At 42.4% G+C, this 11,467-nt stretch overlaps 1 pseudogene; it reads left to right on the plus strand.

Moving 5' to 3' along the window:
* The first annotated feature begins 1,033 nt into the window (after positions 1-1,033).
* On the plus strand, positions 1,034-5,108 carry LOC129458296 (small ribosomal subunit protein eS7-like; annotated as a pseudogene).
* Positions 5,109-11,467: the final 6,359 nt, after the last annotated feature.

An 11,467-nucleotide genomic window follows, 5' to 3' on the forward strand; every position in this document is an offset into this window, starting at 1 on the left:
CTTCAGGATGGAAACCAGCTATGAAGATGCTGGGGCAGAAAGACGCATGCTGACTGACTGCCCTAGGGGGCCATCCAGGGGCAGCATGGAGCCCACCTCCAGAGCTCCTCTATGGGAGAAAGAAAGAACTCTTACTCTCTCTTCTCTGTGGTGCTGTTATTCTGGGTTTTCTGCTATGTGTAGGCAAAACTAATCCTAACCAAGATACCAGCTGTTCGTTGAATCAGTGTGTGAACTTGAACCAGACGATTTTTTCTCTGGGACTTATTCCCTCTACACAAGAGGCAGGGGTGTGGTGCTTTGTGTAATTCTGAAGATCCGGAGCTTTTTCCTGGCCCACGTCCATGTTCACTTCTAATTGTTACAGCGCCTATATTACCATTTAGGGAACTAGCCACTCCCTGCAATTCCATATGGTTAAGTGAGGCTAATACCACTTTCTGGCTGCAGGGGACAGGACAGGTGGGAACAGATATTGGAGGAACCATTGGTGCCTTGAGCACGTGCTGTGCATGGGGTCTCCAGTGTTTGCACTGTCTGCACCCCACGTGGGCCCCATGTGTGTGAGCACTGACAGTAGCTGCAGCTGCTTGGGAAAGGGCCCACCTGTGTCTTTCCCAGGAAGACAGTCCCGACCTTGAATCACCATCCTGCCTGACCATCCCCTGTGGAACTGTTAGCTCTCAAGATCCGCACATACACACACACACACACACACACACACACACACGCACACACGCTGACATCACAGATGGAGACCATGGGGTGGGGTAAGAGAATTATCAGTGGGAAAGGGAGACCTGTAGGCTGCACACAGAAATTTAGGCATGAGCTAAGTTTGAGGTTTTCCCAGGGGCGTCCCTTGGAGGGCAGGGTGGAAGGAGAGACTGGGCCTCTACATGTTCTGCTCACCTGCCTCGCCCTGCACCATCTCCTCTATGCTGGGCACCTGGATGGATCATTACTCCAGTGATTTCTATCAGCCCCCACAGTTGCCCCCTCTCAAGGTGCTGGGGCCTATCTACAGCTCAACATGCCTGGCCCGGACCTGCAGCACTGTGTCCACCTACTCCTGGTCCAACTGGAGCACCCAGAGTCCACTGAGGCAGAGTCTGAGGGTGAGGAGGCCTGGAGGAAGGTGCAGGTGAGCGTGTAGGGAGGGGATAGGGCTGGACCACAAAGAGCAGAGCTGCCAGAAGCTGGGGAGGGGACACTGCAGTGATAAACTCAGCCCAATTATGTGGTAGACTGCAATCTAGGAAGACGTCCTGGGAGTGATATATTGACTGGGTGTCTCTGAAAGGCGGAGGGAAGGTTTTGTCATTGGAAGGCACGTAGTATGTCCTTCATGTTGATGTTTAATCTGAAGTGGGGAGGGGAGCAGCCCGACCCCTGAAACCTGGCTGGACATCACTGTTGAGGTTCCAGCCAGATTTCTCAGCACGATGCTGTCCACACCTTCTGTACATCATGGGGTTCCCTTACCTGCATCCCCTCCCTGAATCCCCTCCCTGATTAGAAGACTGCAGATGACCCTGTGGGCTACTGTCTGCACACACCCCTACCCAATGACCCTCCATAGATGTAGAGAGTTTCACCAACCCTGCCTCCCTGCAGCCCCTGTGGAAGGCCTGGGTGCAGCCAGGGTCCCACCCTGGAATAGACAGATGTAGGTTCAGACCCAGCTCCTCCTTCTTACCACTTATGTGACTCTAGGCAAAGCCACTGTGCCTCTCAGGGTCTCCCCGAGCCTCCTCTCCTGCACAATGGAGATCATCCTGGCATCGACTGCCTAGGGATGTCATCAGGGATGTGTGAGATAACACTTAGGAAAGCTGTGGGCTGGTATCGCATGTAGGTAATGGACAAATTAGACACGAAATGCATGAAGAGATGGTAGGAATTATCACGGAACACAACTAAAAAGAGGCCTGGGTTCCTGCCATGTGATCTTGGCAAATGTCCCATTCCTCCTGGCCTCATTTCCATGTGTGTACTATTGGAGGGCTGAAATTTAAGAAATTCTGATATTGTCATCCTCATAATAGCTTGCAATGGTTAAATGTTTGTTCAGATTCAGACCCAAGTGCCACATCTCAGCCTATGTGGTAGGAGCCACCTCAATGGCTCCAAGAGGTTCCCCCACCTCTTGGTGGACACATCCTTGTGTCATGTCCTCCCCCGGAGTGTGGACTGACTTAGCGACACACTTCTAACCAATAGAATATGGCAGAAGGGATGAGATGTCACTTCCAAGATTCAGTTATAAAATGACTGTGACTGGTATCTTGCTCCTTCTCTCCTCTGTTCTCCTTTCCTTTCTCTGTGTTGTCCTCTCTCTGTCTCTCCCTCTCTCAGATCCCTGACTCTGGGGAATCAGCTGCTGTGTTATGAGCTGCCCTATGGGGAGGCTCGTGTGTCCTAGGATATAGAGAGGGAAATGGACAGAGGGGAGCTCAGGCCATCAGTCCTAACTGAATCCTTCCAGTAACTATATGAATGAGCTTAGCATTGGATCCAGCCCCACTCAAGCCTCAGTTGAGACCACAGTCCCAGCCTCCTGAGAGATATCATGGCAGAAGCACCCAGATAAGTCCTGCTGGATTCCTGGGCCCCAGAAACAGGAAGATCTATGTGTTTGTTGTAAGCCTCTAAGATTGGGATAATGCTTTCATACAGCTGTAGATCACTAACACAGGGCCATCCAGAATCCACCCCTGCCTTCAGCCTCTCTCCCCTCCTCTACTCACAAGCTCTCTCCAGCCACACTGGCCCTCTTTCTACCTCCTCTCTGGCCAAGCTCACTTTTTCCTGGACTTTTTGGCCACTGACCCTTCCCCTGGCACACTGGTCTCAGACTTTTGCAGGAGTGGCCCCAAGTACCCTTCTCAGCATAAATGTCACTTCAGTGAGGCCTTTTCAGACCCACCTCCCGCCCTTGAAGTGATCTTCGTCTCCCCTTCTTAGCACTCTGCTTTATTTCAATGTTATGCTCACACTTTTCTTTTATTTTAATGGTTCTGTCCCTCCTCCTCCCCTTCAGACGTGAGCTCCTGGAGGACAAGGGCCATGTCATTCACTCACTAAGAGACCCAGACCATACTTAGCTCTGGAACAAGATCAGTGCTTGGGACCTAGTTATTGAATGAGTAAAGGAGAGGATCTCAAGCCTGTCGTCCCAACTTTCCTCCATCTGACCGGCTCACACTGTGGAGATGAATGCTCACAACAGGAAGTGAGGTCTGGTTGGTGGCAAGAAAATGTCCAGAATGACCCCTGGGTGGCTCCTCCCTGGCTCCAGTGGCTCCAGCAGAGCACTGTGGGCACAGCCTCCCTGGTGGCCAGTGCTAGCCGTGCACCCAAGGGAGAAAAACCGTGAGCAAAACACCTTTGTCGAGTGACTTCAAGGCATCAGCTCTCTCAGGTCCTAGCAGGGCAAAGGAGCAACACCCATGAGATCCGGAGTCATTGATGGGAGCCTCAGGACGTTTTCTTGTTCCTTTACTGACAGCACTGGTACTGGGGTCCAGTTCACTCGTGAGGCCACATCACTACAGTCAGGTCAATGACTCTGCCTCAGCTTCTAAATGAAGCTCCCGAGGCTTGAACAGGTGGTGTTTGTCTTTGTTCAAGGATGACACATCCAGTGCTCCACCACATTCTTCTGTCCCCCAAGTCTCAGTCCTCCAAGCTCCCACACCTGTCTCTCCTGCCAGCCCCTTAGACCTGATTATCTTCTCACAGCGTCTCCCAGCCTGGACCTACCTGGTCCCAGGTATTTTCCAGAATCAGCCTCCTGCTTTGCCTTCTCTGTTTACTTAGTCTCCATGATTGTCCTAATGTGTGTTACTTCACTCTAAGTCTCAGGGGACACCTCTGATATTGCTTTTGTTTTTGTTTTTGTTTTTTTTGACGGGGTCTTGCTCTGTCGCCCAGGCTGGAGTGCAGTGGCGTGATCTCGGCTCACTGCAACCTCCGCCTCCCAGGTTCCAGTAACTCTCCTGCCTCAGCCTCCCAGGTAGCTGGGATTACAAGCATGCACCACCACATACGGCTAATTTTTGTATTATTAGTAGAGATGGGGTTCCACCATATTGGCCAGGGTGGCCTTGAACTCCTGACCTCAGGTGATCCACTGCCTCGGCCTCCCAAAGTGCTGGGATTACAGGTGTGAGCCACCACACCCTGCCTGATAATGCTTTTGGTAACCCATTGGCCCTCCCTTTTCTGGCCAATCCGCCATCATCTGCTCTTAGTTCTGCGCACAGCCTTGACTGCAGTCACCTGCAACTCTGGGTAAGAAACCTTCCCAGCATGCTAACTCTGGGGGACCCACATTAACCAAGGTAGCCCCTGTACACCCCATCATCCCCACATGGGATAGGGTTTTACATATCTACAAATGTGTAGGGAAGAAAAGGGGTCTCATCCTATCTTAGCTAGAAAAAGATTATGAATTCCTGACAAATTGGTTTTAAAACGTGGTTTTACTCTTCCTAAGGTGGCACTCAGCAAGGAGAAGGCCATGTTCAGTCGAACACCAGGATCACGAAGCCCAAGAGCAAGAAGCCAGACAAGTTCAAGTCTGGTATCTCCCAGGCTTTTCTGGAGCTGGAGATTAACTCGGACCTCAAGGCTCAGTTCAGGGAGCTGAATATCACAGCAGCCAAGGAAACTGAAGATGGTGGTGGTGGGAAAGCTATCATAATTTTTCTTCCCATTCCTCAAGTGAAATCTTTCCAGAAAATCCAAGTCTGGCTAGTACGTGAATTGGAGAAAAAGTTTGGGGGAAGCATGTTTTCTTTATTGCTCAGAGGAGAATTCTGCCTAAGCCAACCCGAAAAAGCCATACAAAAAATAAGCAAAAGCGTCAAAGGAGCCGTACCCTGAAAGCCACACATGACTCAATCCCCGAGGACTTGGTCTTCCCAAGTGAAATTGTGGGCAAGAGTATCCACGTGAAACTGGATGGCAGCTGTCTCATAAAGGCTCATTTGGACAAAGCGCAGCAAAACAATGTGGAACGCAACGTTGAAACTTTTCCTGGTGTCTGTATGAAGCTCACAGGCAAGGATATAAATTTTGAATTCCCAGAGTTTCAGCTCTAAACAAAAATGACTAAATAAAGTATATTCACAGTAAAAAAAAATATATATATATGGCTTATCCTTCTTGGTGGAATAAGAAAAGTTGACAGCAAAAAATATAATCTGCAAAATTCTGATACAAACAACAAAGAATCATGTCAACAATATGACCATATAGATGCTTCTCTTTTATGTGTATGAATATCATTTAAAATCTGGAATTTAAGGTAAAGCTAAGTCTGCTTTTTAGGGATGGCTGGAATAAGGACATTCTGTTATTTGTTTACTTTTTTTTTTTTTTTGAGACGGAGTCTCGCTCTTGTTGCCCAGGCTGGGGTGCAGTGGCACAACTTTGGTTCATGTGATTCTCCTGCCTCAGGCTCTGGAATAGCTGGGATTACAGGCATGCATTACCATGCCCAGCTAATTTTTGTGTTTTTAATAGAGACGGGGTTTCACCATGTTGACCAGGCTGGCCTCAAACCCCTGACCTCAGGTGATCCGCCTGCTTCAGCCTCCCAAAGTTCTGAGATTACAAGCGTGAGCCACCGTGCCCAGCCTTGTTTGCTTTTCAAAATGCTTTCTAACCCGAAAGGAACCTTAAAAAGCAAGTGATCGAATCCTCACCTTTCACAGGTGAGGCAGCTAAGTCCCAAAGAAAGGTTGTGTCTTGCCTAATGTCACCAATCCCTTCACCTATCTTGCAAAGTGGACATTATCTTATTCTTCTTGCTATCTTCAGATTCCAAGCTGGTGCTTTTTATATACATTAGTAGGTACTCAATTAATGTAATTTAGAAGAACTGAACCTTATTTAACACTGTTAACAATGTCTTGAGATTTTCTTACTACTCGTTGTAGGTTCACCTTTGTTTCTGGTGAACCATGGCAAAATAAAATTTCTTGAGCACAGTAATTTGAAATAAACAAGGCTCCTTTCCTGACACTAAGCAGGGAGGAATTATGCTGACAATCCTGATTAGCTTTCTGTATCCTCTCTGAGAAACAGCACTCTAAAACCATCTCAGCTGGGCTCAGAACAGCCCAGACTGTAATATTATTTACCAGTTAATTGGAGGCAGGAAGTCAGCTCTGCTGCCCAACACACACACCAGCAGAGACTTCAGAAGACCTTCCTCCATCGCCAGAATGGCTGAGCCCAGGCGCTCTCTACGGCTCTCTTTCAAGACTCTTGGTCAGCTCCAACTATGAGATTTATGAACGTTGAAGAGGTTCCTAGTGCTGTTAAAAGGTAGGTCTTCCAGAATGTTAGTTTCTGTGGAACTAAAGCTTAATGACAGGACTTCATTTACAAAACAATAATTATATGGACCATAAAAACCACACTGATATGGCTGTAACTTAATGGTGGTGTTTTTGTTACACACTTAATTTTAAAGTAAGATGGTCTCAAACAAAAATGTCTTTCTGAAAAATGAGCATGTTGGTGAATTTGACCTTTTCTCCGATGATGCTCTAAAGATCTGATCTTCTGGAAGAACAGAAATAAAAGATATCAACAAATCACCAAAAGGATTGTATGATAATTGTGAAAATTGCTATTATCCAATTTTGCTAGAGTCTCTTAAAAAATGGAGTTAATAGTGGCCTTTCACAGTTTCTAATTCTTGGGTTTAAAACTGGGAAGTTTGTGTTCTTTTTTTAGCTGTGTGCCTTGTGAAAGTACCGTTTATTGCATGACATATGAAAAAACAGCTGTGTTCGGAAAATTAGGATCATATCTCAAAAGGCAAACAAATTAGTATTTTTCTTAACCAAAGTTATCTGCATCACCAAATGCAGAAAATAATTTGAGTCTTGGCTCTCCATAAAATAGTAGAAAACTAGAACCGTTCTAGACCATAGACGCCTTCAACCATTAGGGCTTAATTCTGTCCTGGAGCCCCAGGTCAGGCTGATAGAAGTTTTTTTTGTTTGTTTGTTTGTTTGTTTCTTTTGTCTCATAAAGTTAAGATAAAATTGGCTTGCAATTTACAATTAAACTTTTATGATTATATTTCATGGGTGGGGGTACATCTGTAAATTTTCTTGGTAGCAGTTTTAGGATTTTTCTCTAAGGGGCACGTGATATACAAGAGCTTGTGGTGGGCAGCTCATGCTGCCTTCAGATTGCCTTTGCGTCTTGTCAAGCCTTGCAGTCACTAATTCATCTAACACTTTCTATTCCTCTATCAAAAATACAAGCATCAGGCCAGACATAATGGCTCATGCCTGAACTCCCGGCACTTTGGGAGGCTGAGTGCTCGAGCCCAGGAGTTCAAGATCAGCCTGCGCAACACAGCAAGACCCTCTTCTCTTATTACATTATAAATATAAGAATATTTTTTAAAATAACTCTGACTCCTGAAGCAATTTAATGGATTTAATTTTACAGAAGGTAGATTTTTAACTTCTTTATTCTAATAAAAGACCAAAAAAAGCATTTGGAGGCTTAATGCAAATTATTTTTTGCTACTAAAGCGAAAGCAGACCTAGTACATGTAGGTGTATAATTTCACCAACTAACAACTAAATATTATCTCCAAAATAGATATTTTTTAAAAACTCAGAATACCAGAGCCCCCATTTTAACAACTTTATTGAAATATAATTTACATTCTACGTAATTCCCAATTTAAATTGTGCTATTCATTGGCTTTAGTGCATTCACAGTTATGCAACCAACACCACAATCAATTCTGGAACACTTTTATCAACCCCAAAAGAATCCTCATACCTATTATCAGTTACTTCCCAACCTCTTACTCCTGGCCCTAGGCAAACACTAACTTATTTTCTGGCTCTCTAGATTTACCTTTTCTGGAGATATTCCATAATGGAATTATACCGTGTATAGTCTTTGTGATTGATTTATTTCACTTGGCATAATATTTTCAAGGTTTGTCAATATTATAACATGGATCAGCACTTCCTTTTTGTTTCTGAGTAGTATTCCATTGTATGAATATTGGCACATTCTATTTATTCACACATGTGTTGATGGACATGTCCATTATTTTCACTTTTTGGCTATTATCAATAATGCTACTTTAAACATTTATGTCTAAGTTTTGATATGAACATCTGTTTTTATTTCTCTTGTGTATGTCTAAGGGTGGAATTGCCCTTAGATATAGGGCAATTAACAATTAACACCCTTGTGTTATAATTGCCCTATATCCAGGGCAGTTAAATTGTCCTATATCCCAGGGCAATTAAATTCTATACACCTAGAAGTACTAGGTCTGATTTTGCATTAGTACCAAAAAAATTTGCATTAAGCCTCCAAATGTTATTTTTCTTTCATTGGAATAAATTTTTCAGTTTGACTGCCCTTAGATGTAGGGCAATTATAATACAGAGGTGTTATATGGTAATATTATGCTTAACATTTTAAAGAATGGTCAAATTGTGTTCCAAAACGGTAGAGCCCTATCAATGTAAAAGTTGAATTGTCGACAAGAGACTTCCTTTGTGACAGAGCTTCCAGGAGAGCCATCCCACACCTACTTTAGCCCATCCTCATACATCTCATAAGGATTCAAAATTTTGCATCATTACTTTGCTGAAATTACATTCTTATGCAAAAAAGATAACACTTTCTCTCTTCTCTCATGTACCTATAAATTCATCATATGAAATTAAATGCAAAGTTAAAACTTCAGTATGTCTACTTTTAAATCATGACAATTAAAAAGTAATTCCTTGTGATTTCAAATTTTTAAATTAAGTCAAAAGGTCATCCATTGGTGAACATTTTTAAAAATTTTTTATAGTCTATTTTTTTATTTCTTGTGTTTTTAGTGTCATATTTAAGAAATCACTACCAAATCCAATGTTCTGAATCATTTGCTTATGTTTTTGTCTAAGAGTTTTATAGTTTTATGTCTTACATGTAGGTCTTCGATACATTTTGAGGTAATTTTTGAATATGGTGTTAGGTAAGGGTTCAGCTTCATTCTTTTGCATATGGATGTATAATTTTCCCACCACCATTTTTTTGTTTTTTGTTTTTTGTTTTTTTGTGACAGAGTCTTGCTCTGTCTCCCAGGCTGGAGTGCAGTGGTGCAATCTCGGCTCACTGCAAGCTCCGCCTCCCGGGTTCACGCCATTCTCCTGCCTCAGCCTCTCCGAGTAGCTGGGACTACAGGCGCCCGCCACCACGCCCGGCTGATTTTTTTGTATTTTTAGTAGAGACGGGGTTTCATCGTGGTCTCGATCTCCTGACCTCGTGATCCGCCCGCCTCGGCCTCCCAAAGTGCTGGGATTACAAGCGTGAGCCACCTCGCCCGCCCGGCCCCCACCACCATTTGTTGAAGAGACTGTCCTTTCTCCATTGAACGGTCTTGGCACCCTTGTCATAAATGATTTTACCATGTATGCGAGGATTTGTTTCTGAGCTCTCTAGTTTATTCTATTGGTCTATGTGTCTGTCTTTAAGACAGTACAACACTGTTTTGATTACTGTGGCTATGCAGTAAGTTTTGGAATAAGAAAGTGTGAGTCCTCCAGCTTTGTTATTTTTCAAGATTGCTTTTGCTATTCCAGGTCTCTTGAGAGTGCATATAAATTTTAAAATGAGGGGTTTTTTATTTCTGCAAACAATGTCATTGGGACTTGTATAGGGAATACATTGATCTATAGATCACCTTGTGTGGTATTAACATGTTGACAACACTAAGTCCTCCAATCTGTGAATATGGGATGTGGTTCCATTTATTTATGTCTTCATTAATTTCTTTCAGCAGTATTTTGTAGTTTTCATTATACTAGTCTGCCATCTTCTTGGTTAAATTAATTCCTAAGTATTTTATTATGTTTGATGCTATTATAAGTGGAACTGTTTTCATAATTTCCTTTTTTAATTGTTCATTATTAGTGTATAAAATGCAGCTGATTTTTTTGTCACTTTGTAACCTATTTACTGAATTCATTTATTAGTTCTAACAACTTCGTGTGAAATCTTTAGGAATATAATATCTGGTCATCTGCAGAGATAATTTTACTTCTTCCTTTCTTATTTGAATGCCTTTTTTTTCTTGCCTAGGTTCTCTGAATATATCTTCTAGTACTATGTTGATTAGAATTGGTGAAAGTGGACATCCTTGCCTTGTTCCCAATCCCAGAGAAAAACTTTTAGTCTTTCACCATTGAATATGATGTTTGCTGGGGTTTTTTTCATATGTGGCTTTTGTTATTTTGAGGTAATTTCCTTCTATTCCTAGTTTGTTAAGTGTTACTACCATGAATGGGTTTTGAATTTTGTTAAATGCTTTTTCTGCATCCATTGAGATGATTATGTGTTTTTTCCTTCATTCTGCTAATGGAATGTATTACATTGATTGATATTCATGTGTTGAACCATGCTTGCATTCCAATAATTCATTGCACTTGGTCATAGTATATAATCTTTTTAGTATGCTGCTGAATTTGGTTTGTTAGTATTTTTTTAGTATTTTTGTGTCAATGTACATAAGGGCTACTGGTCTGTAGTTTTGTTTTCTCGTAGTGTGTTTGTCTGGTTTTGGTATCAGGACTCATCTTTGATGAGTTAGGAGGTGTTCCCTTCTCTTCAAGTTTTTAGAAAAGTTTGGTAAAAATTGATGGTAGTTCTTTAAATATTTGATAGAATATACCAGTGAAACTGTCAGGTCCATGGCTTTTCTTAATTGGAAAATTTTTGATTGTTGATTGACTCCACTTACAAGTTATAGGTATATTCAGATTTTCTATTCCTTCATGATTTAGTCTTTAAAATGAACGAAATTCTGATATATGCTACAACATGGATGAATCTTGAGGACTTTATAAATGAAATAAGCCAGTCACAAAAGACAAATACTATATGATTACATTGATATGATGTACTCAGCATAGTCAAAATCATAGAGGCAGAAAGTAGAATGGTGGTTGCCAGGTGCCAAGGTTAAGGGAGTAATAGGAAGTTATTATTTAATGAGTGTAGGATTTCAGTTTTACAAGATAAAAAGGGTTCAGGAGATGGATGGTGGTGATAGTGACACGTTATGAATGTATTTAATACCACTGAACTGTACACTTGAAAATGATTAAGATGGTAAACGTTACGTTATGTGTGTTTCACCACAATTTTTTTTAATTGGAAAGTAAATTAAAAGGACATTTTAATTATCAGACAAATCCAAAATGCTGCTAACTCTCTATCCTGCCAATATTTTTGAGGGCAATTTGATGTGATTGGTCTCCTCACACTGTCCAAAGCTGTCTGGTTAACAGAGCTGGTGTTCACCATTTTTTTCTCTGCCTTCTTACTCTTAATTTCTTAAATATTTCCAGAGCTACTTGGATTCTCTCAACATATATATGAGGTTAAGATTTAGAATTTGAACTTCTTATAAAGA

The sequence above is a fragment of the Symphalangus syndactylus genome, chromosome 19 (assembly GCF_028878055.3).
Source record: "Symphalangus syndactylus isolate Jambi chromosome 19, NHGRI_mSymSyn1-v2.1_pri, whole genome shotgun sequence".
Lineage (NCBI taxonomy): Eukaryota > Metazoa > Chordata > Mammalia > Primates > Hylobatidae > Symphalangus > Symphalangus syndactylus.